The following is a 22,894-nucleotide window of genomic DNA, read 5'->3' as shown; positions in this document are numbered from 1 at the left end:
CACCTCAGCCATCCTGCCTGGCTCTGTGTCCTCAGGCAGTGGCTCAGTTACGAGGGACCCTGAGCTGCTCTCCAGCTCAGCCATCCTGCCCGGCTCTGTGTCTTCAGGCAGTGGCTCAGATTGGAGGGACCCTGAGCTGCTCTCCAGCTCAGCCATCCTGCCTGCCTCTGTGTCCTCAGGCAGTGGCTCAGTTAGGAGGGACCCTGAGGTGCTCTCATCCCAAGCCAACCTGCCTGGCTCTGTGTCCTTAGGCAGTGGCTCAGATTGGAGGGACCATGAGCTGCTCTCCAGCTCAGCCAACCTGCCTGGCTCTGTGTCCTCAGGCAGTGGCTCAGATTGGAGGGACCATGAGCTGCTCTCATCCCAAGCCAACCTGCCTGGCTCTGTGTCCTCAGGCAGTTGCTCAGATTGGAGGGACCATGAGCTGCTCTCCAGCTCAGCCATCCTGCCTGGCTCGGTGTCCTCAGGCAGTGGCTCACTTATGAGGGACCCTGAGGCACTCTCCAGCTCAGCCATCCTGCCTGGCTCGGTGTCTTCAGGCAGTGGCTCACTTAGGAGTGACCCTGAGGTGCTCTCCACCTCAGCCATCCTGCCTGGCTCTGGGTCTTCTGGCCACTCTATGGATGGGCCAGAGCTGAGCTCCTCGCTGCAGGACCCCTCCTCTCCCCACAGCTCCTCCAGGAGTGCCATGGCTGCTGGCCCTGCCCACTGCCCGAGCTCTTCCAGCTGCCTGAGCCGTGGGCTGCGGGGGCAGCAGGGGCTGTGCGGGGCCGCTGCCCGGCTCTCTGCTGCTGCCGCCTGCGCACCAGAGGCAGCAGAAGCTGCTGTCTTTGCCAGCCCTTGTGCCTGGGCAGGGGCACTGACGTGCTGCTCCTCATCCTCTGGAGCTCTGGCCAGGGCAGCAGCTGCTGGCCGGGTGTCCATGGGAGCTGCTGGGGCAGGAGATGTGCTGGGCAGGTCAGAGTCAGCCTCCTCTTCCTCCAACGAGCCGGGCTCCAGCATGAGAGCTGGGTAGAGGGGATTGACCCAGATGGTGTGGATGCTGACGTCCTTGCTCTTCTTCATCCCCAAGTCTTGGGCCTTCTCGTTTTTTCCATGGGACACCAGTTGATCTGTGTCTCGGAGGAAGAGCTTTTGCCGTTGTCCTGGGCTGCTGTCAGACTCCGGTTTGTTGGGGTCATTAGAACCGGACTGTGACAGGCTCTCTTCCCCACTAATGCTGGCCTGGCAAAGCGTGGACCAGTTCTGCCTCTCGTTGGCCAGCTCTTCAAGGAGTGCCATCACTCCTGACCTTCCTCCACAGAGCTCCAGCTCTTGCAGCTCGTCGAGGGAGGGGCTGGGAGTGCGGCAGCGCTCCAAGGGGTACGGGCCTGCGGGCTTTGTCCTCTTATGATGGGATCTGGGGGGTACATCCAGGGCCTGCTCTGGGCACGGAGGAAGCTCCAAGGGTTCTTCCCATGCTCTGTGTGTGAGGGGCCTGGGGGGCCTCTCTTCCTCACTGCTCTGACTTTCCTGGCTCCTGTTTTCCTCTGTAAGTATCTGGAGGAGGCAGCACCTGTCCAGGTTTGTGAAGGGCTGCTCCTCATTGTGCGCTGCTGGCAGGAGAGCCCCGAGCTCTGCCCCTGCCCCGGGGGCACCGCCAGCTCCCAGCTGGCCGGGCGAGGGGCCGGGGGCACAGCAGGGGCAGTGTGGGGCAGCTGCCCGGCTCTGTGCCCCCGCTGCGGGGGCTGCTGCTGCCGTGGCTGAGCCCGTGGCCCGGTGCAGGGGCCGCTGCGTCCCTGGCTGCCGGACGGCAGCCGCCACCCTGCTAAGGATGGCCCGGCAGCTGCGGCGCAGCGAGCGCAGCAGAGCCGGGCCGCGGGCCCTGGGGCTGTGCGGAGCCGCTGCCCGGCTCTGTTCTGCTGCCGCCTGTGCAGCAGGGCCAGCAGGGGAGTCCCGGTGCTGCTGGGCCTGCGGAGCTGCTGCCCGTGGCTCAGAGCTCTGCACCTGCACGCAGGAGGAGAAGGCTGAGGCCCAGGTGGCCGCGGGGTACCCGCAGCGCTGCCCTGGCACAGCGGCTCCCTCTGTGCCGGCAGGCCCGGCCCGGCCCCGAGGCAGCTGCGTGCTGCCATCGCTCACCTTGGGCCTCCTCACATAGCGCAGCCACCTCTGCTTGGGCTGGACGCCCGTGCGTTTGTCCTCGCTGAAAGCCATCTCTGCCTCGCCTTGGCGCTGCAGAATCCCGGGAGCTGCTGTCTCCTGATGGAGCTGCTCTCCCGGGAGTGCCACCCCCGGGCTCTTTGTGCCCTTTTATACCCCCCTGGCCAGGGCGCAGCCCCAGGTGTCACAATGGGCTCTGGGCACACGCAGCCCCGTGTCACAAAGGGGCCTGGAAGGCGCTGCTGTCCCCGGGGCCACTGCCCAGCACCTCGAGGCCAGCGGGGGTTCCGAGCCAGCTGCAAAGCGGCTGGAACCAGCTGGGAGCGGCTGGGACAGGAGTGTGTGCAGAGTGTGGGGACAGAGCTGTCCTACCGCTGCTCACACTGACACATCAATGACTGCCAAGGAAAGCAGTGCTTAGGCCTCAGCTTTAAAAAGTGTGTTTCCACATCATGCACCACTGTAGAGTTCTAGAAGGCAGCCTGAAAGTACATATTATAGAGAGTTGTGGAAATTTTTCAAAAAATTCTAAGAGTATTATTGTATTGGTGTCTATTAAGTGTGATAATTGCACACTCACCAGAGAATTCCCTTCTTAAATCAGAGTTGAAGGTCCACTGAAAAATGCATAGGCTCTTGCGCATGTGACATGTTCAACACCAAGTTTAGGATCAAGACCTATGATGTGAAAGTACTGGGCTTATTGGGAAAAAGTCTTTCCTTCCACCATAGTTAAGAATGCCATCATTTGCCCCTTAATAATGCAGAGTAAACCGAGGAGAACTCACACGGTTCGGGAGGCAAAGGAAAAAACTCCAGAGATGAGTTGTTGGAATAGAATTTCAAAAATGGCAGATGTGTTCACATAGCTCCAGTTGGAACCGGGGAATTACAAGAGGAAATAATGGTGAATACTCCAGTGGAGGAGGACAGGGTTACATGGGATATTGGGAAGGAATTGTTGCTGGTGCTGGTAGTGAGGCCCTGGCACAGGGTGCCCAGAGAAGCTGTGGCTGTCCCTGGATCCCTGGCAGTGCCCAAGGCCAGATTGGACAGGGCTTGGATCACCCTGGGATAGTGGAAGGTGTCCCTGCCCATGGCAGGGGGTGGCACTGGATGGGCTTTAAGGTTCTTTCCAACCCAAATCATTCCATGATTCCAGAATTCCATGTTTCTTCAAACTACTGTGAAACCTTTCACATCAGTGTGGAGAGGTCAAGTCCACCCTGCTTACAGATCCAAAGGATAATATTGATGGAGTTATGTATGTCAGAATTTTTTCACAGCTATAGAAGAGAAGGAGATTCCTCTCTTTAATGCATGACATCTGCAAATGATGACTGTGAATTCACCTACATGTCCCGCTCTCCGCTGTTAACAAATCATATTTAAATCAAGAGTGAATTTACTTCACAGACTCTGACACTGAAATTTCTTGAAAGTCAGAATGGAAAACGAGTAGTATTTAACTCTCCAAAAGAAGACATGTAACAGTATTTCTTAATTTTCAAATTATAAACGCCTAAAAGTAGGAGAACCTGCTGAAGAAAATTGATAAGAACATGACAAAATCACCTAAAATTAAGACATAAAGCAAAGGTCCGATGAAACTCTTTGGTATTTCCTTTAGTGAGTCAGAGAGATCAGCTGCAGGTCATGTTTTTAATGCATCAGGCACAGTGTGCTGAATGTTCATGATTACATTTTTGGGGTTTCATGGCTTCCTATATTCTGAATGTCAGAAATAGCCAGAAATTCTAATGGGGGCATCCAGAGCCTTTCCTTGGCAGCCAGGTCCCCAGCCATGGTGATAAAAAAAGATCCAGCCTTCCTCAGGGGGAACCACAGTGTTGTAACAGTATCAGGGTTAATTGTCTGAATTATTGGGACACCTTTTCATGAGTTAAGTTATTAAAATGGGATGCTTTGTGCACTGAACTTTAGATGCTGACTTTGGGCTAAAAATACAAGCTAAGCATAGGCTAAAAAACCAATTTTTAAAATGTCTCTGATCATGGAGTTCTGTAAGAGAAAAAGAATGAAAGATTAAGTCTGGGATTCTTTCAGAATTCTCTTCTGGAGCACAAACCTTCCAGCAGACAAGAATCCTCCAGGTGATGGGTCTGAGATTTCCCAGTTCTGGATTATTTTTCTCCCTACTCTCAATGTATTTGGGGGGAACCACAGGAGTTGGAGGAGGAAAAAAAGAGAGGGAAGAGAGGCAAACATTTTAATTTCCTTCAAACCTTCTCCACCCCACACGCAAGATATTTCCAAATGAACGCCAAGTTTAGACTAGATTATTTGGGTTTGGCACAAATTTATGGAATTTTAGGATTATTTCTCAAGTTCCATGGAGAAGATCTGTGCATGTGTATGTACATGTTTGAGATGCCTTCTGTGTAAAAGGAAGGCACTGAACTGGAAAGGGATTTATCTTCTTCTGCTCCTGGATGATCTGGGGAAAAGAGGTGTCTTCACAGGCAGACAAGAAAGAACTGAAGTTTACTTTTAATTATATCAAAAGAAAACAGGGAAAAGCAGCTGAATTCCTGAAGGAACCATGTGAGGAAGCACTGCCTAGAAGAAAGAAAAGCTTTCCTGAAAACAAACCTCGAGTTCTCCGGAGAATCCATGTGGTGCCTGCACAGTGTAGACACAGTTTTCATCTATGAGCTTGGAAGAGATCTCTGTTTCTTACACAAAATTAGGAGATTTGGGGTTCAGTATTTAGAGTCAGCTGATGTGTTAAATGACTTTTCTTCTCAGTTCCTCACTCCTTTAAAGCCTTTCCAAAATGATCAGGAAACATGGCCCTGCTCTAGGGAAAAATTATGATTCTTTCCAAGAGAAAGAGGGATGGTGGTAAGAAGCAAAAGGAATACAATTCAGCAACTGGAAGCAAAAGGAATACAGTCAGCAATTACTCAGCCAGACACCCCCACTGAAGGGACATTCCAGCCGGGAAGTCAGGCTCTTTAATGGCAGGAAAAGCTAAAGCTGGCTGGGATTCAGGCAGGAAAGGTAAAATCCAGTTCAAGTGTGACAACACCTTCCTGCTTCTCCCACTGCCCAAACACTTGCTTCAACCTTCCAAGCTGGAAGTGTCCTCTCCAGCCACATAAAACTGTAAATCCTGGCCCCGAGAACTGCCCCAGGAATGACAGTGGGGAGGAAGACAGCCTAGTCCAGAGTCTCAGCTCATCCAAAGGGCCCATCCAGGAGCAACACAGGGAGAGGAGGAGCAGCAAGACCATGGCCCTGGGCTGGCTGAAAGGGGACTCCTGGGCAGATTGGGGTACATGAAAACCATCAGGCTCACAAATTCCTGCCCCAGGACTCATTAGGAATTAATTGTCTGGATATGTCCCTGAGAGTGGTGCCTCCAGGCCGAGCACCACCCCCTCTGTGCTGCCCAGATTATGAGGTTTATAACATGGTTAGAGCAAGGAGAGGAAGGAAATGTCTCCATTTCCTAGGAAAGAAGAAAACAAAAAAAGAAAAAAGATAAAGTACATCGATATTTTGTTCTTAGTGTATCTACTTTATAATAATAGACATGTTAACACAAGCACTCGAAAGTAAACCGACCAAAGCTACTTTGTATTTTATAAGAAACGCACATTTAAGCGGGAACAACAGTATCTGCTTCTCTGAACATTAAACAGGATACAGAGTCATGCAGTGGGGTTCTTTTTCCCTCCAGGATTTAACAGTCACAAACCACATCTCTGCTATCATTGTCTGCAGTGTGAGTTTTATTTGGAAATATTTTGAAGGCTCTAGGAGTACTCAGCAGCTTTTCATAAGAGAACTCTTGCAGACAATTTAAGGGCACACTTTAGGAGAAGTCCTTCTTTATATGCCCATCCAGCCCATGGCATTGCTGATGATTTACAGCTGTCCTAAAGAGGAAAAGTCCTGTTCCAAGGCACTCCTCAGCACAGGTGTCTTTTCCTGGGACACTGATGGATCTGTGTCTCGGAGGAAGAGCTTTTGGCGTTGTCCTGGGCCGCTGTCAGACTCCGGTTTGTTGGGGTCATTAGAACCAGACTGTGACAGGCTCTCTTCCCCACTAATGCTGGCCTGGCAAAGCGTGGACCAGTTCTGCCTCTCGTTGGCCAGCTCTTCAAGGAGTGCCATCACTCCTGACCTTCCTCCACACAGCTCCAGCTCTTGCAGCTCGTCGAGGGAGGGGCTGGGAGTGCGGCAGCGCTCCAAGGGGTACGGGCCTGCGGGCTTTGTCCTCTTGGGATGGGATCTGGGGTGTACATCCAGGGCCTGCTCTGGGCACGGAGGAAGCTCCAAGGGTTCTTCCCATGCTCTGTGTGTGTCAGGAAAATTAACCCACAAACACCAGAGGTTTGTGTCCAGAAAGGAGACAGAGTCCTTTTACTTTATTTGAATAAAGGGAGAGGCCACGGGGCATTCTCCTGGGGTCTCTCAAATTTTTGGAGAGCGCAGTCTCCTTTTTATCCTAATTTCCTGGCCACATTTCCCTTCTGTCTTTCCCCATTGGCTGAGATATTTGAGAGGTACAGACTTCTGGGAATGCCTGATACTGAAGATTTCCCTCTAATGTATAACCCTCATTTTTAATTTTTAATTCTTATGGAATTTAGGGGTTTTCCCCCATTGTTTCTTTCTTCTTTCAATAACCAATTTCATTTATCAGCAAACCTACAAAATAATATCTTTTTCCATTCATCAATCAGTGGCATCTGTCCCAAAGTTGCCACCGCTGCCAACTCGGGCTGATTTGGCAATGCCAAGCGCCTCCTGCAAACACGCCCTTTGCCTCCTTGGTTATCCAATAAGACTGGCTCAGCAATTCTTTTCTTCTATATCAAAACTTGCTTTCATGTCTATTCCTTCTCCAGATTCTACATCCAAAAATCTTTCTGCCAAGCATGCATATCTGTGAGACTCTCTTGTCAAACTTTCATCCTTCCCAACACAGCTGGCTGGGCAAGGGGCTGTTCCACATGGAACTCCTGGAATTAAGGAAGCAGCTGCTGGCTATCAGCTCCCAGGGTTCCAGGTCCATCCTGTGTGCCCCAAATCAATATTTATGATCATCAATTAGAGGTAATGTGAAAACAAGGCATCTGAAAGATCAGAAATGGCGTTTTCCCTCTCTGTGGCACTGTGGGATTTGTCAGTTGTGACTCAGTAAGGATACAGGATTTGGGGAGCTGTGACCATCTGGATGCATTTTGGTATCTGTTTTATTTCATTTATTGGTCTGTGCAGATCTGTCCAAACAAATAAAACAAAGCCCTTTAGCAACATTTTGACAACTTTAATGATGATAATTTTAAGGTACTGATATCTAAGAACATCTTGCATCGAGTCCATTAATTTTTTATTGATTTCATTGCACAAAGGGATTAGGCAGACAAAAAAAAAGTGTTAATTAAATACATTAAATGTGACATTTTCCACAGGCTTTTACTTTTTTTAAAGTTCAAAGTTACCCCGATGTAGTACTTATCTGGATTACTAATGGCTGAAACTTTTGTAGGGAAAAATGAAAGCATTTATTCTTTAAATGACTAATAAATGTCTCATTTTGATATTTTATTATTACAAGTTTAGCGTATGAAGGAAATTATAATTTCATCCAAAGAGGTTGAAATGAGATATAACAGCTACTCTCTGTTTGCTACATAATGTTCTATCAACATCTATTATTTACGAGTTGAATTTTGTAGTCTTTTTTATCTCATTAAAGACTGATCTTTTAATAATAAATTTAATTAAATGCATTATATCTAGATGTCTTTATAACTGCATTTTGAGAATATTATTTTTTAGCTCAAATATCCCTTGCTATTTATAATAGAATTTTACCTTGACTGTGGTCAAATGGAAGGAACAATTTTTTATACCATTCTTAGTTCAAAGTAAATGATGCAGAAAGCAAATATATCAACAACTAATGGTTTATTTGCTTCAATTTTGTTTGTTTTTTATACATCTCCTGTTGAGGTCTGAAGTGTACAATTTCAGAAGCTTGAAAAGCAAGTGCAGGGAGACAGAGATAGACCATAGTGTTATAGTGTAATTTCAATCAATAATATTCCTCAAGATCACCTTTTTGGTTTAATTTTTTGTTTGCTTTGCTTAATTTTAGTCAAAATTTAATTATTTCCCACTAATCCATGATGTCTGAGTTCAGTAAATGGTATTCTCAATATTTTTAATAATTACTGGATGTTTTCTACTGAATTCCCAGGCAGTGCCAAAAGATAAAGCAACCAGTCCAGGTGAAGCAAAGTATCCTGAGTTTGTGTGAGTGCTTTAAAAGCAAAATCTGCTGGACATAGCCCTGAATCTCTGTACTTTTCTGGGATCCTATGTCTTGAGCTGCTTTTAATCCTGAATTTTGGCCTTACTGCCAGGATACTGTTAAAAAAAGTGGCCTTTGTGATGGCTGCAGCTAAAGCTTCATTTGTCTGTCACTGGGGGAAGGGTTCACCATCATGCTGGGGGTTTTGTGAAGAGTTTCTTGTAGCATCAGTGCCCTGAGTGTTGTTGGCTCTTCCCTGTGAGTTGAGGACACATTTCCCTTGGTGCTGTCCCTTGGATCACCCCACACTTTGGTTCCTCTGCTTGCTTTTGTGCCCTCACTAAAAGAGGGACATTGGGGAGCTGGGGAAGGGTCTGGAGCAGAAGGAGGGGCTGAGGGAGCTGGGAAAGGGGCTCAGACTGGAGAGAAGGAGGCTCAGGGGGGACCTTGTGGCTCTGTACAGCTCCCTTATTGATGCTGGGGGATAGTGTGCTCTGACTCCATGATTTCAGAAGGCTGAACAAATGCTTTGTTAAGCTATGTTATATTACACTAATACTATACTATATTAAAGAGATACTATACTGAGATACCAAAGAAAAACCTGTGACTGTCTTCAGACAGTCAGGACACAGCTTTGACCCAACTGGCCAATCAATCCAAACAATCCTCACCAGAGTCCCATAACAAATCACCCTGGGTAAACAATCTCCATAACACATTCCACACATGCCAAACATCAGAAGCAGAAATTAGAGATATTTCTTTTCTCTTCTTCTCTGAGCTTCTCACTGCCTTCCCTAGGAAAAATCTTGGGAGAGAATTATGTGTCTCTCTGTTCAGAGAATGTGAACACCACACTCCCTGACAGGAGGGGACAGCCAGGGGGTGTCGGGCTCTGCACCCAGGAATAGGGACAGGATGAGAGGGAATGGCCTCAGGCTGGGCCAGGGGAGGCTCAGGTTGGATTTTAGGGAAAAATTTCTTCCTAGAAGGAGGGAAGCAGTGGCACAGGCTGCCCAGGATGGAAGGTTAGACTAGATGATCCTGGAGCTCCTTTCCAATCCTGATGGTTCCATGATCTTGGTATCCCACATGGATTCACTCATGAAGAAACACCTCAGGTGCCCCAGTCATCCTGGGCAAGGATGAATCCCCCTTTGCAGCCCTTCCTGTGGAAAACCCCCCATGTGTTTAGAAGACTCAACCCACCCTTGATGAGCAAACTGCCATTGGAATGGTGGATTTCCTGCATTTCAGAGGGACTGGGACCTCAATTATTTATCATCTGGGGCAATATTGCTCATAGCAAGCAAAGTGATATAAAAATTAATTTTTTTGTGGAAAAAATAAATCCCACATTTCCACATTAATTTTCTTCATTACCTTCCATTTATATTAACTAATTTCCAAGTGCTCCTTTCTCACCTTAGCTGGTTGCAGTCTTCAATTACCTTAATTTAACCAGAAATCTCCAGATAGGTCACAGCTCTCATGTTTAATGAAAAATGAGTGAAAAAGGCTTAATAGAAATTCATAAGTTCCTGATGTTCTTTGGAGTAACACATACATTATTTAGCTCTGAGTGATGCTCTACACATTTAACCATATTTAGGCTGCTAATTGTACTGGATTTAATGTCCCTGTGGGAGTATCCTTCACAACACAAGACAGCTTCTCACTGAACTCCCTGCATTGCTCACCAAAGCAAAAACCACTCCTGGATATTGATTACTCCTAATATTCAAGAGTTTTAATGACAGAAGAATGCTTTGTAGAATAAACCAGAAGATCCTTAATTACTTTTAATGTTCCCTGAACTGCTCCAAGTCAAGGTAAAGAGATAAGGAGAAAATTTCTGTAATGTTTTATAGTATGGTGAAATACCTTTATTTTTTGTTGTTGTTCAGTCATTGTGGGTATTCTGTCTCAACACTTGGGGTCACTAATTCCAGTAGAATTCCAGTAGAAGCTGAAAATGCTTCCACACTGAAAATAAGATCCTCTCCCTTTTTTTGGTCGTTTCTGACTCTGCTTTAGCCTGGGAAGGCTTTAATAACAAACACTTTGGAAACTCACTGATGAACTAAACTAGGCAAAGAAATGTTATTTATTCCAGAATGCCTCATGAAAATTGGCTTCAAAAGAATGTCTTTCCTTTGGAATTTTTCTTCTTTTCTCCCCAGTATGTGATTGCATTTGATGTTGTTCAGGGCATTGAACTGGAGAGGGGAAATACTGGTATTCCAAGGGAAGAAAAAAAAGCCAACAAGAAAAAATTGAAAAGTGAAAAAAGAGAAAGGCTGAATTTTCCATTCAGTCATCAAATTATATTAAAAAAATTGAAACACAAAATGGGGTTTGGCTATGAATAATTTAATTTTTTTTAAGAAACGTTTTGTTGAAATATTGAATTCATTCTGCAAAATCTATATAGTCGCAAACAATCTTTCAGCAAAAATGATGGAAGAGGTTTTTTGAAACCATTTTCAAAAGTCAAAAAATTTTCAGCAATTTGAATTTTTGTAAAATGACAGTTATCTACATATAAAAATAAACATAGAGGCCTCTTTTAGGTAACAAACTCAGTTTTCAAAGCATCAGTTTTGATGATTTTCAAAGTTTTGCACCACTGAAATAATCAGTATTATACAACTTAACTGCTATGGATTTCTAAGCTAATTGACAAAAACATTTTAGGGTAAAAATGTTCTTTTTATTATATTTTAATTCTGTCTTAGAAGAATTTACTTTCTACATAAAACATATTCAGAATTCAAGTGCTTGCTATCAACTTGTGGAGAAGCTAAGAATTAATGTAATTTTAAATTGCATATTTCAAAACCTCAAAACACTAAACAGATACCTAAAAATATATATAAGTATTCTCTCTGCTGCTTTATGATAATGTTAAAATATTTCTTTAGATCTTTATTATTTATTTTCTACTCTTCATAAAATCTTTCTGTTCTGAGAACATCACTAAAAGAGTAAGTCATTAAAAACATCTTTTTAGATGTCGACGCTGAGAGTGAAGCCCTAACCTGAAGCCTCACCTGTGCAGATTCCTCCTCTTCATCCAGATTAAAATATTTTATCAAAAAAAAATTAGGATGTTTCTGTGAATACTGGGGCTGATATATACAGTGGAATCAAAGGGATTCATGGATCTGTGTCCCAAAAATCCAGAGCACAAGAGCAGCTGAGGAGATTTGGCACACCTCACAAATCACTCAGTCAACAGCAGACAGGATTACACTTTCACTGTAAACCTCTGACACATTTCTTTATGGAATCTGTATCCTACAGTGGATCATCCCATTTTATATCATCTTAGAGCCTGGGAAAAATGATGCCTCCTTCTGATAATGTCATTTTAGTTCATTTTAGTTCTAGGAAAGAAGAAATCTAGACGGGCTGGAGGAGCAATACAAGACTTCTTGGGTAGTTCTGTTTGATGCAAAACCCCTGCCATAAATAAAGCTAATATTTCATGTGACAACAGAAATTTTTAAGAGGGATGCCTGAATGTGCATAGAGATCCTGACAAATGAAATAGCAATGAAATGACAGGATTTCTTGCAGAAATTGCAATGTTGTTTTTTCTACTGTGAACGAGGCATGTCTCATTGAAGAGTTTTCTAAATGTGGTACAAAGACTGTTTAGTCCAAAGGAAACTATTTTTAAAAATTATAAAAAAATCTTCAAATATCTGTGGAGTAATTAATGAAATACAATCCACTCACATCACTCAATCCCTTCACAGACTGGCTAAGTTTGCTCTTGGAACAAGCCTGCTTCCCCCCCTTTTGTTAAATACAGTTTGCTAACTAAACTTATTATTAGAATCCTTCTGGGTTTTCACAGAACTAATAAATAACCATGGTTAATTTGAATTTCTTGCCCTTGTGCCATTGTTGTCATTCCACAGGAGATTGTGCTCCTTCTCCAGTGACCATGCTTTAATTATGGCATCTATGGAAAACAACTGCATCTCCTCTCAGACTTTGGTTTGCTTGGATGGAAAAAAAAATAAAAACCCAAACCATCTGTCACCTACATATCACAAGGGAAGGGACTCCTGTTCCTAATGTTCCTAACATTCCTGTGACTTCTCTCTGCATCCACTCCAGCTGGAATTAATCCTGGAAGCAAGAACTGTAAGAAATGCTGAATACAAGGTTTAAATAGTGCCTGGCATAACACTAATAATTCCCATTAATTAGAGAAATCCTCTTCCTGATACATCCTAACATCTGCATTTTCCATGGCTTCACCACAGTGTGGATTGTCACATTATCATCAAAACAGGAGATAGGAAAAGTCCCAGCAATCCTTTTGACTTGGCTCTTCAAATCCATTCTGTTTCTTTCTTTATTAACTTTCAAGTGAATAATACAATATGTATTATATTAAGGGCGAGAGAAGTATAAAGGTTAATATTCCTGGAGGTTCTGTAGAACATGGCAAAATGAGTTGAGAATGTCCAGAACCATGTCTAAGCAAATCTTCAGAATTGGGGTTCTGCAGGTCAGAGCAAACCCAAAAAAATGGGGAAAAACGCTGGGAGAATCTGAATAATACTCAGGAATAACAAGAAAATGCAAAATAGGATTACTTTTGATGGGCAAGGTAGAGCATTCTGCTTTTTGCCACTTACAAAGAGCTAAGTTTACTCTTGTATCTACATTTCAGATTTTTTTCAGCTGAAGTGGTGCTACCAGTTCTGTGATTAAACAAAGAAAACAAAGAGAAGGAGGGAAAAAGAAAAGAAGAAAATAAAGACAACTTTAAGAAACCAAACTTGTCTAGGGAAAATGGCTGCTGGACAGAATTTTATGGAGGCACTAAAAAACATCCTTAAAATTCAGACACCTTCCCTTTGTCCACAAGCACCAACCAAAGGACGGATTTGAACATTTAAAATGACCCTACTTGTAAAAATAAGAAATTCAGGTGAACAGCATTAGTAGAGTTAAGTTTATATTGAAACTGATTATCTATATTGATGTTGCAAGTAGTGAAACTGGAAAACATCACAAAATACTCAGTTTGGGGTGGGGATTTTTAAAAATCATGTGTTAGGAGCATAAATATTTTAATCAGTTACTTCTCTTGTTCAAAATTTGGCCATGCCACCAAAAAATCCCCTCCTCTGGAGGTTATGTTAGAGGACAACCCAGGCTGATATTGGTCTGCCCAAGATATTTGTATTTTTCAGGCTTTCTGAAAAGGCAGAGTGCTTTTTAGCAGAGCACAGAAGCGAGGAAAAAATCCCAAATTGTTTGTATTTGTAGCAATAAGAATGATCACTGGAGCAATATCAAACACTTACAATCCCCCTTCCTGTCTAGTCTTTTATCAAGTGATTTAAAAATGACTCATGTAATTTAAATTCTCCATTAAAAAAGCGACTTGTGTTGTTCTCTGAAGCTTCCAGCTGCAAGATATGATTGCAACATGATTTGTTACATGCAGGAAAATAATTGATCAAACCCCAAGTTCCACAGAGCCATCAGTCACACCAGCACCTGAGTGGGAAAAAAAATGCCATAAATTCACAGGTTCTGAGTTATGGCTGTGCCTTGGTGTGGGATGAACAAGCTGCTGATAAAAACAGCTGCAAACAAAACTATATCTCAAGAAATAAAGGATATTTATTCCTGACAAGATCTGGAGGGTGCAGAGAAGACAATTAAGGGAAGGGATACTGTTGAAGTCAGGCAAATCTGTACAAATTATGCAGAATCATCACTTATCAATTGAACATTAACCCAGAATTTCTGACAACCAGCAGAAAACACAGCCCAGTAATTCAGTGTTCTTGTGGCAGCTGCAGTTTTTAGTGGTTGCTTGCACAGAATGTCCTAAATTCTTGTTATCTGCTGCAGTGGTTCCATCTTTTCCTACAGATTGGAGAGACTTCTCAGGAAATGTGTGGCTGCCCCTGGATCCCTGGAAATGTCCAAGGCCAGGCTGGACAGGGCATGGAGCAGCCTGGGGCGGTGGAAGATGTCCCTGCTCGTGGCAGGGGTGGCACTGGATGGACTTCAAGCTCTCTCCTGATGAATTCTCCCTTTCCACCCTTCCTGGAGCCCCTGGAAGGTTCTGTGAGGTCTCCACACAACTTTCTCTTCTCCAGACTGAACATTCCCAGCTCTCCCAGCCTGGCTCCATGGGAGAGGTGCTCCAGCCCCCTCAGCAGCTCCATGGCCTCCTCTGGGCCCTCTCTGACAACTCCTGAACCTGTTGGATGGCCTTGTCCTTTCCCTTTTCCCAGGAGAAGTGCTCTGTTCTGCTGATGCCACCAAGAGGTGGAAAGCTACATGGTTAAGGCCCAAAATGTCTCTCTATTTTAACCACATTTCCTCTAGTGCCAGGATTCCTCCCAACCTTGACTCTGGAGCTGTGTGCCCTCCTACGCTGGCAAGGTCTCCTTCAATCCACAGCCTTGCAACCTTGGCAAAGTTCTCTTTCCACATGTCCTAACCTTCATTTTCAGAATTGGTAGTGCAGAGGGTGCTAAATGCAAAGTCAGGGAATTAATTTAGGTGTGCTGCCCTCATCTGCATATCCTTAGTTCAGGCTGTGCACTGCACTCAATTATGGGTCAATTCCAGGGAGATTGGACCAGAAATGGGGAACAATGGGGCCAAGAGCTGAATCTCAGGAACAAATAGATTAAGCTGCTAAAACAGCAGAACTTGTTCTGAAGAATTTATATTCAGCCGCAGAAAGCAGAAAATATATATATTTATATCTGTATAACTATATTAATATATAAACACAGATATCTTCTAATTTCAAGCAAGGAAATTAAGTAGACACAAGTTTTTAATGTGTAATTCTAAAAGTGTATAACAAGGGCTTAGTGTTAAATGGAAAATAAAAATCTCCCCTGAATTTGAGCCCTAATTGGGATGAAAAAGGTGATTTTACCTTTAATACTACATGGCCTGGAAAAACAAATCGTCCTTGTCCTGTCCTAGAAGATGCTCAGGGGCAGAGAAGTTTCAGAATATGGGGAAGATTCCAGAAGAAATGCTTCCACAGTCCCTCCTCTTCCTGAGCTGGGATGCCCTGAGCCTGTGGCTTCACCTCATCCCCAAAAGAAAATGGGTGAACCTGCCTGTCCCAGCACACTTCACCTAATTGGGCTTATCAGAAGTCTTGGAGCCAAAGCAAATTAATATTAATTACGCCTTCCTTAATCTCCTTCTCCTTTGTGGGTGCAATTCCCTACAAAGTTCTGCCATCAGAGTTCATTGATATTTACTTTTGATGTGCTCTCTTTATCATTTCTCTTTTAGTTTTTTAAAAATGTATTTATTTTTAGAGTTTTTAAGACAGCAGAGTGCTCCAGAACACTGCATTAAACAATTATTTATGTGCATATTGGATGCACTCCAACTTCCTTTCTTAAATATATATATTTTAAAGCAACAATAAAATAGATCTGGTGAACAAGATCTATTTTTCACCAATGATTATGCCAACAACAGAGGAAAAAATAGATGAACCTGTGAATAATTTATAAATTGGATAGGAAAAAGGCAGATTGATCTGTGAATTTATTAAATATTAATAATCCTACAAGCCTGACATGATAACATAATTCAGGATAATGGTGAAGTTAAACCAAGCTGTCTGTGCTGAGTGTTTAGAGCACAGAAAATGTTGAATGGAGACCACCAGGTTCCTCTGAAGATTAGACATCATCAGATCTTCAAGGATCTTCTAAAATGATGGAATAACCTTGGGCTTGTGCCCTCTTTTACATCTGTTAAAGTGACTATTAAAGAAATTTAAAGGAGTTCTTAATATCCATTAGTTCTCTGATCCTGAGGGTCTTAAAGCAGCCTTTCCAAAGGCTCATTACTGGGTACCTGAGGGGTAGGAGCAGGGAGATCCATTAGAACTGGAAGGGTTTGAGAGTGGGATCATCTTCCCAAATATAAGAAACCCCACAGTGGGCAGCAAAATATCCAAGTTGAGACCATTGTTCCCAGTTTAATGAAAAAAGAAGAAAGGGAAAAAAAGAAAAAAAAGGAAAAAAAGGAAAAGGAAAAAAGGAGCAGGAAAAAAAGGAGAAGGAAAGGGAAAAGAAAAGGGAAAGGGAAAAGAGGAAGAGAAGAGAAGAGAAGAGAAGAGAAGAGAAGAGAAGAGAAGAGAAGAGAAGAGAAGAGAAGAGAAGAGAAGAGAAGAGAAGAGAAGAGAAGAGAAGAGAAGAGAAGAGAAGAGAAGAGAAGAGAAAGAAAAGAAAAGAAAATGAAAAGAAAGAATGAACCCCCCCCAAAGTCTGTTATTTCTGCAGTCATGCAAACACATTAATAGGATGAAATTCTGTCCTTATCCCATGGTGTCCCCAGAGCTCATTTGCAGAGCCTGGGATCTGAGACAGATAAGCACTAATTTCTGAGCAGTGCTCATATGGCAACTGCTAAAGTGGCAGCTCCTGACTCGGGTGTTCTGCTAATAACATTTAGTGGGGCTGGCAATCCCATTGATTTCCCATATGTAATAAGGAGAGTGCATTGCTACCTTCCTACTTAAGGTTTATTAAGCAGGCAGGATATTAGAAGTCAGAACTGATTAATTCAAGGCATAAACAATCAATTTAGGTTTTTTAGTCTTCTTTTTTTTTTTTTTTTTTTCTCCTGCAGTCTTTTCCCCAGACACATCCCTATTAGTGCTCTCATTTCTGGTGACACTTGTTTTTTACTTTCCTTTGTGAGTTTTCACCTCTATGTTAAAGAATGTATGAAACACTCATGGTCTTGTCTTCATTTGTGTCATCAGAGTCACAATCAGCTCAAGGTTTGGTGGCAGACCCTGAAAGGGCTGGAGCAGATAAACCTTGTCTTATCCAGTTCACACCAATAGTGAAAGTCTTCAAATTATAATTTAATAATAATAATAATAATAATAATAATAATAATAAAATAGGTGTGTGTTCTATAGACACAAATTAGGATTTTTTTACAACAGACATAAAGGAACATTTATTCTCTTTTCTTTGCATTAATTTTAAGGTCAAGAGCAGCCAGGGAGTAGCCTGCAATTTAGGTAAGCCCATTTCAGGGTCCTTGGGGAGAAATTTGTATCCAAGTAGAAAGCACCTTTTTAACTCTCCTAATTTAAATAGAACTATCTCCTAATGTCCTCCTTGCTCAATAAACTTCTGCTGGAATTGCAGCATTCTCTTCTCCTTATTACTTATGGGAAATCAAGGGAATTGCCACTGGATATGGCATTGCCACAGCCACAGGAGCCAGGATGTGCCAGCACAGCAGTTGCCATAGGAGCACTCTTTAGAATCACTAATTTGTCACAGGACTGGAGTGGGAATGAGCACCTGGAGTGTGACTTGATAATGATGGAGCTCTGTTCCAGTAATGAGCCTGCTGCCTTAGTGGAGCTCATTTTTATAACTTCAGGTAAGTTCAAAAGAACCCACTCACTGACAATGTTATATATCTAGATATCTAAATTTATTCATGTTTTTAATGGGTACACATATACTGCATATATAAAAAAGATATTTTACTACTTCAAGACAGCAGTGAAACAACAGAAAAATCATAAGAAGGGTGAAAAAAGAGCAAATCTGACCAATAGCAATTTTCTTGCCAGGTTCATAAGAGAGAAACTAAACTAAAGGCATAATCATACTAAAAGTGATTAAATAGAAGAACAAAGCAAAGGTGAAAAATACCAGAGTCCAGAGACAGTTTGGAGTGCGATGGGACACGGTGGCCTGGTCATGTCACAGGTCATGTCACAGGTCACCAGGTGTCCTCCCCTGTGCCCTGTCTCAAACACCAGGTTAAACACCCCAGGGCACTGTGACAGCCCAATCAGCTCCTGAGCAGGTCATGATTCTCCACTTCTGCTTTCCTTCAACAGCTCCTGAAATATCTCACTTTGCACCAACTGACAGGTTGGTTGGCTCCAGCTGACAGCTACTCTTGAGATCCCAAGAGATTTTTTACAGCTTGAGGTGCCTCTCTGTCCACCTGTGCAATTTTTGCCTTCAGACTGTATAGATCCTTCTTTCCCTGCTTGCTGCACTCCAAGACACCTCTCTTTTGGTGTTTTTACATTTTCTGTTATGGTTTCTCTAGGAGGATCCTTTGTTGCCAGCTATTATAGAAATCCCATTCCTGTTCCCCTCCTAGGGGATTCCTCACACTCATTTCAGACAACTGAATTTGTCCATGGCAGTCAGTAAAGGGATTATGTCAGGCTACTTTTCCAATAACATGGGGTTTATTCTCCCCTGACTCAAGCAATCAAGGACTGCATCTTCTTTTTCTAAATATGCAGTTGGAATTTCTATGGAATAAATAGTGGAGGTGATGTAGCAAAGGAATGGAGCAGGAGGAAAGAAATATGATTAACACAACAACCACTACAAAAGGTTGAAACATTTAGTTACACACTGCAAAAGATGTCACAGCCAGGTGGGACTGGTGGGGTGATACAATAAAGAAACAAAGACTGAGTATTTATTATATGGCTTACCAACCTGGGAACATCCTGAGCTGCTTTCTGACAGAACTAAAACAAGGCTGGAGGTTTACAGTTAAATCCCTGGCTGATATTTGTGACATTTTCTATCATCTTCACAAACCTCCTTCCAATTACAACTTGGGATTCTCTGTGGTCAGTACACATCTCTATCCTTTACACCATCCAACTCCCCAAAGGCTTCATTCTCTTGTTATGCTCAGATATTATGTTTTAAACCATATCTTCAAGGCATCCCAAAACCACAGGATCATTTTTACTTCCTATTTACTCTGCCCAAGTGGAAGGAGATCATTCCTGCATCATGATGTTCTTCACATCAGGGTTCAGAAGTTAAACCTGTGGGGTGTGGCTTTGTTTGGGTTTTTGGGGTAGAAGGGGCAGGAAGGTCCTGTCTCCTCCTCACATCAGAGTTTCCATCCCTTTTTTGTGGTATTTAACTTCATTAAATGATCTGAGCCTATGGCTCTGCTGAGATAAAAACACTCTGACGGTGCAACAAAGAAATCATTGCGGCCTTCAGAGGAGAGGGGACACGAGGACTTGTGGCTCCCTGATCTGGACACTCCCTCTCCCTATTCTTCAGCTCTTCGTAACCATCCTCAGCAAGTCAGTAAACATTCCTGTGTACTTCTGATGGAACTTTTCCTGAATTCATAACCCCAAAGCATTCTTCCAGCCCTGGAGTAAACCTTTAAGGTCCTTAAAAGGATCCCTTCTCTTCAAAACAAAAACAAAACCAAAAAAACCCCCCCAAAAAAAACAACAACAAAACCCCCAAACAAACAAACAAACAAAAACCAACCAAACAACCAACCAAAAAAACCTTGCACATTTAGAATCATGTCAAATCCTATTTTTCCACAGTCCTAATAAATCAAAATCACTTAATTGGAGCAGATGTCAACATCAATCATACTAATTTGGGTGCTATAGCAATAAGTGAATCAATAAAGGCCTAAGAACAGTTGGATGAACACAGTTAATGAACTCTTTCCTGTTTTCCAGTCAGAGAAATGCTCAAAAACTCACAAGATGCATTTATCTGTTGAATTTTTGTGCATTGATTGTATTGCAAAAGCAACAACTCAGTGAGAGGCCTTTAGAGCTTCTCCTGGGGAACTACACTGCACTGATCAGACTTTGATATAAATGAGCTTTAATGAGATAAAGAGTGCATTTAAATGTCTAAAGTGGGGGTTCTGAGTTGCTTTGTCTCACTTGCAAATACTATCACAGCTCCTGCTGATGGCACTGCGGTGGGCTGCCCCTGGTGCCTCTTTATCACTCCTCCACCAGCAGGACAGGGCAGGAAATCTGGTGAAAATCTCTCCTGGAGCAAGATGAGGACAGGGATATCTCTCACCTATTAAAGTCACAAGCAGAGGTCTTGACTTGGGGAAAGTAATTTAATTTATTGCCAATTACTTGTAACAGAGGAGGAGAATATGAAACACAACAAAACTAAAATCTTCTTCCTCCCACCCTCCCTTCTTCCCAGGCTCAGCATCACTCCTGATTCTGCTGCCTCCTCTGCCCAAGGGGCTCTTCTTTGTCATCCATACATGTCATCAGTGTCCTCCTACTGTTTATGGCAGTGTCCTTGATGGAATTGTAAATCATTGCCCTTCTAAGATATAATCAATACAATCAGCAGCTCATGTTCCCTTAAGGCAGGACTTAAATGAGGTAAATGCATTACACAACTTTACCAGAGATCTGTACAGGTAATTTCCATATTGCTGTGTGACCATGTATGTCTTTTTCATAAATATACACATTTTTCTACAGTTCAGAAATAAATACACAAAATAATAGTAGTTAGATCTTGTCTTAGGCAGTGTCACCATGTCTGAATTCCCCAGCAGACTCACACTGGCTACTCAAAACTCTTATCATCTTGAAGATATAAATGGGATTTTGGTTTGTCTTTCCCTTGGGTTTTTATTTCAGTTCAGCCCACGAGTATTTAAAGCATTTTTTAAAGATTACTCTTACATTTTTTTTTCCCTTTAAAGATTTTCCTTCAGCTTTAATGAACAGTGTGGATACTGCTTCCTTTCTCTGGGAAGGAAGGATGAAGCACCACATTGGCCCTGTCTCCTGCTCTGCTTTGCCCTTCTTGTTCTCCTGTGCCTTAATTTCCCCAAATATAAACAGCAGATAATGTCCATATACATATTTGCTCCTGGAGACTATTTCTACTGAAATTTTGGCTGTGAAACTCAAGCAATCCCTAAACACTCTGCCTTTTTAGAACAGAGCCGTGTAACAGCCTCAGAATTCCCCTGCAGTTAGGGGAAAGCCATAACTGAAATGAAGCCTAGTACATAATAGGCAATACTAAAACAGCTCACAATTACTGTAATTTTACATTTAACTCACTCTCAGCTTATAGAAAAAAAAATCAAGCAGTAGCTCCTTGTGCTGTATACCTTTGTACATCTTCCATTAGAAAATGTACAAACAGCCTTGTTATGTGCGACACAAAACCCTTCCTGAAATGTCATCTCAAGCTCATTACTGGGAGAATGAGAAAGCTCTCTAATGTGATTGCTCTTTCTTCATAACAAAGGCAAAATCACCTGTTCCTTGGAGTCTGAAACAAGTTGTGATTGCAGTTGGCTGAAGCGCTGCTGATGAATATTCACTTGCGCTGCCTGTGTGTGTGTGAGGCTGTGTTAAAATGTGTAAATTTAACCTGCACTGATCATTTCTATTCATTAGTTGAAGAAAATCATCAACTATAAAACCACATAATGGTTTTGTTTGGAAAGAACCTTAAAGCCCATCCAGTTCCACCCCTGCCATGGGCAGGGACATCTTCCACTAACCCAGATTGCTCCAAGCCCCGTCCAGCCTGTCCTGGGACACTGCCAGGGATCTAGGGGCAGCCACAGCTTCTCTGGGCACCCTGTGCAGGGCTTGCCCACCCTCATAGAAACAATTCCTTCCCAACAGCCCATCTAACTCTGCTTTGTTTCAGTCTGAAGCCATTGCCCATTTTCCTATCCCTCCAGACCCCTGTAAAAATTCCCTCTCCATCTTTCTTGTAGGCTCCCTTCCATTCCACACTTAAAGAGTCATCTGAAGTCCATGTCAAGCTTACACAAAGCTGTAACCCACCCTTTGTGACCATTTCAATAGAAAAAACCTTTTGTCACTGGTAGCAATATTGGTTTTTATTAGTTTTGCTTGAGTCAATTGAACTGTGTCATAGATGGATCATTCCTCAACTATAATTTCCAGAAGGATTAGATCAGACTCGCTGGGTTTGTCTCCTGTGTGCACCTGCCAGGGACACACACACTGGGACACTTTAGGAATTCTGAATTTGGGAAGGAGTCCAGATGGACCTTCCTGATTGCTGCCCATGTGGCTGTGAGATGTCACTTTCATAGCTCCTAGAGAAAGTGTAGGGGTGGCCAAGTCCCACATAAATCTGGGGAAAACAGCTCTGGTGTAAAAATTATGCTGAAAACTGAAAGTCCTGAGTGACTGTGAGCTCACTGACCTCATTGTGGCCATTCAGTGCTTAAAGGGAGCTCATGTAAAGGAGATGGAGGAAGTTTTGACAGGATAAGACAGAAGGGAACAGTTTTAAACTAAAAGAGGGGATATTTCAATGAGAAGGCAGGAGAAAATTGTTCCCTGTGAGGGTGGGCAGGCCCTGGCACAGGGTGCCCAGAGAAGCTGTGGCTGCTCCTGGATCCCTGGCAGTGTCCAAGGCCAGGCTGGACGGGGCTTGGAGCAACCTGGGATAGTGGAAGGTGTCCCTGCCCATGGCAGGGGTGGCACTGGATGGGCTTTGAGGTCCCTTCCAACCCAAACCATTCCCTGATTCTATAAACACCATCAAGTGTCTTATTTATCTTTCATCACTCCTTTGTTCACTTTTGTCCCATCCCTTTTTGATGCTGCGCTGGGAGTGG

Source organism: Camarhynchus parvulus, chromosome 8, assembly GCF_901933205.1.
Source record: "Camarhynchus parvulus chromosome 8, STF_HiC, whole genome shotgun sequence".
NCBI classification, from domain to species: Eukaryota; Metazoa; Chordata; class Aves; order Passeriformes; family Thraupidae; genus Camarhynchus; species Camarhynchus parvulus.
This window is presented reverse-complemented; position numbering follows the sequence as displayed.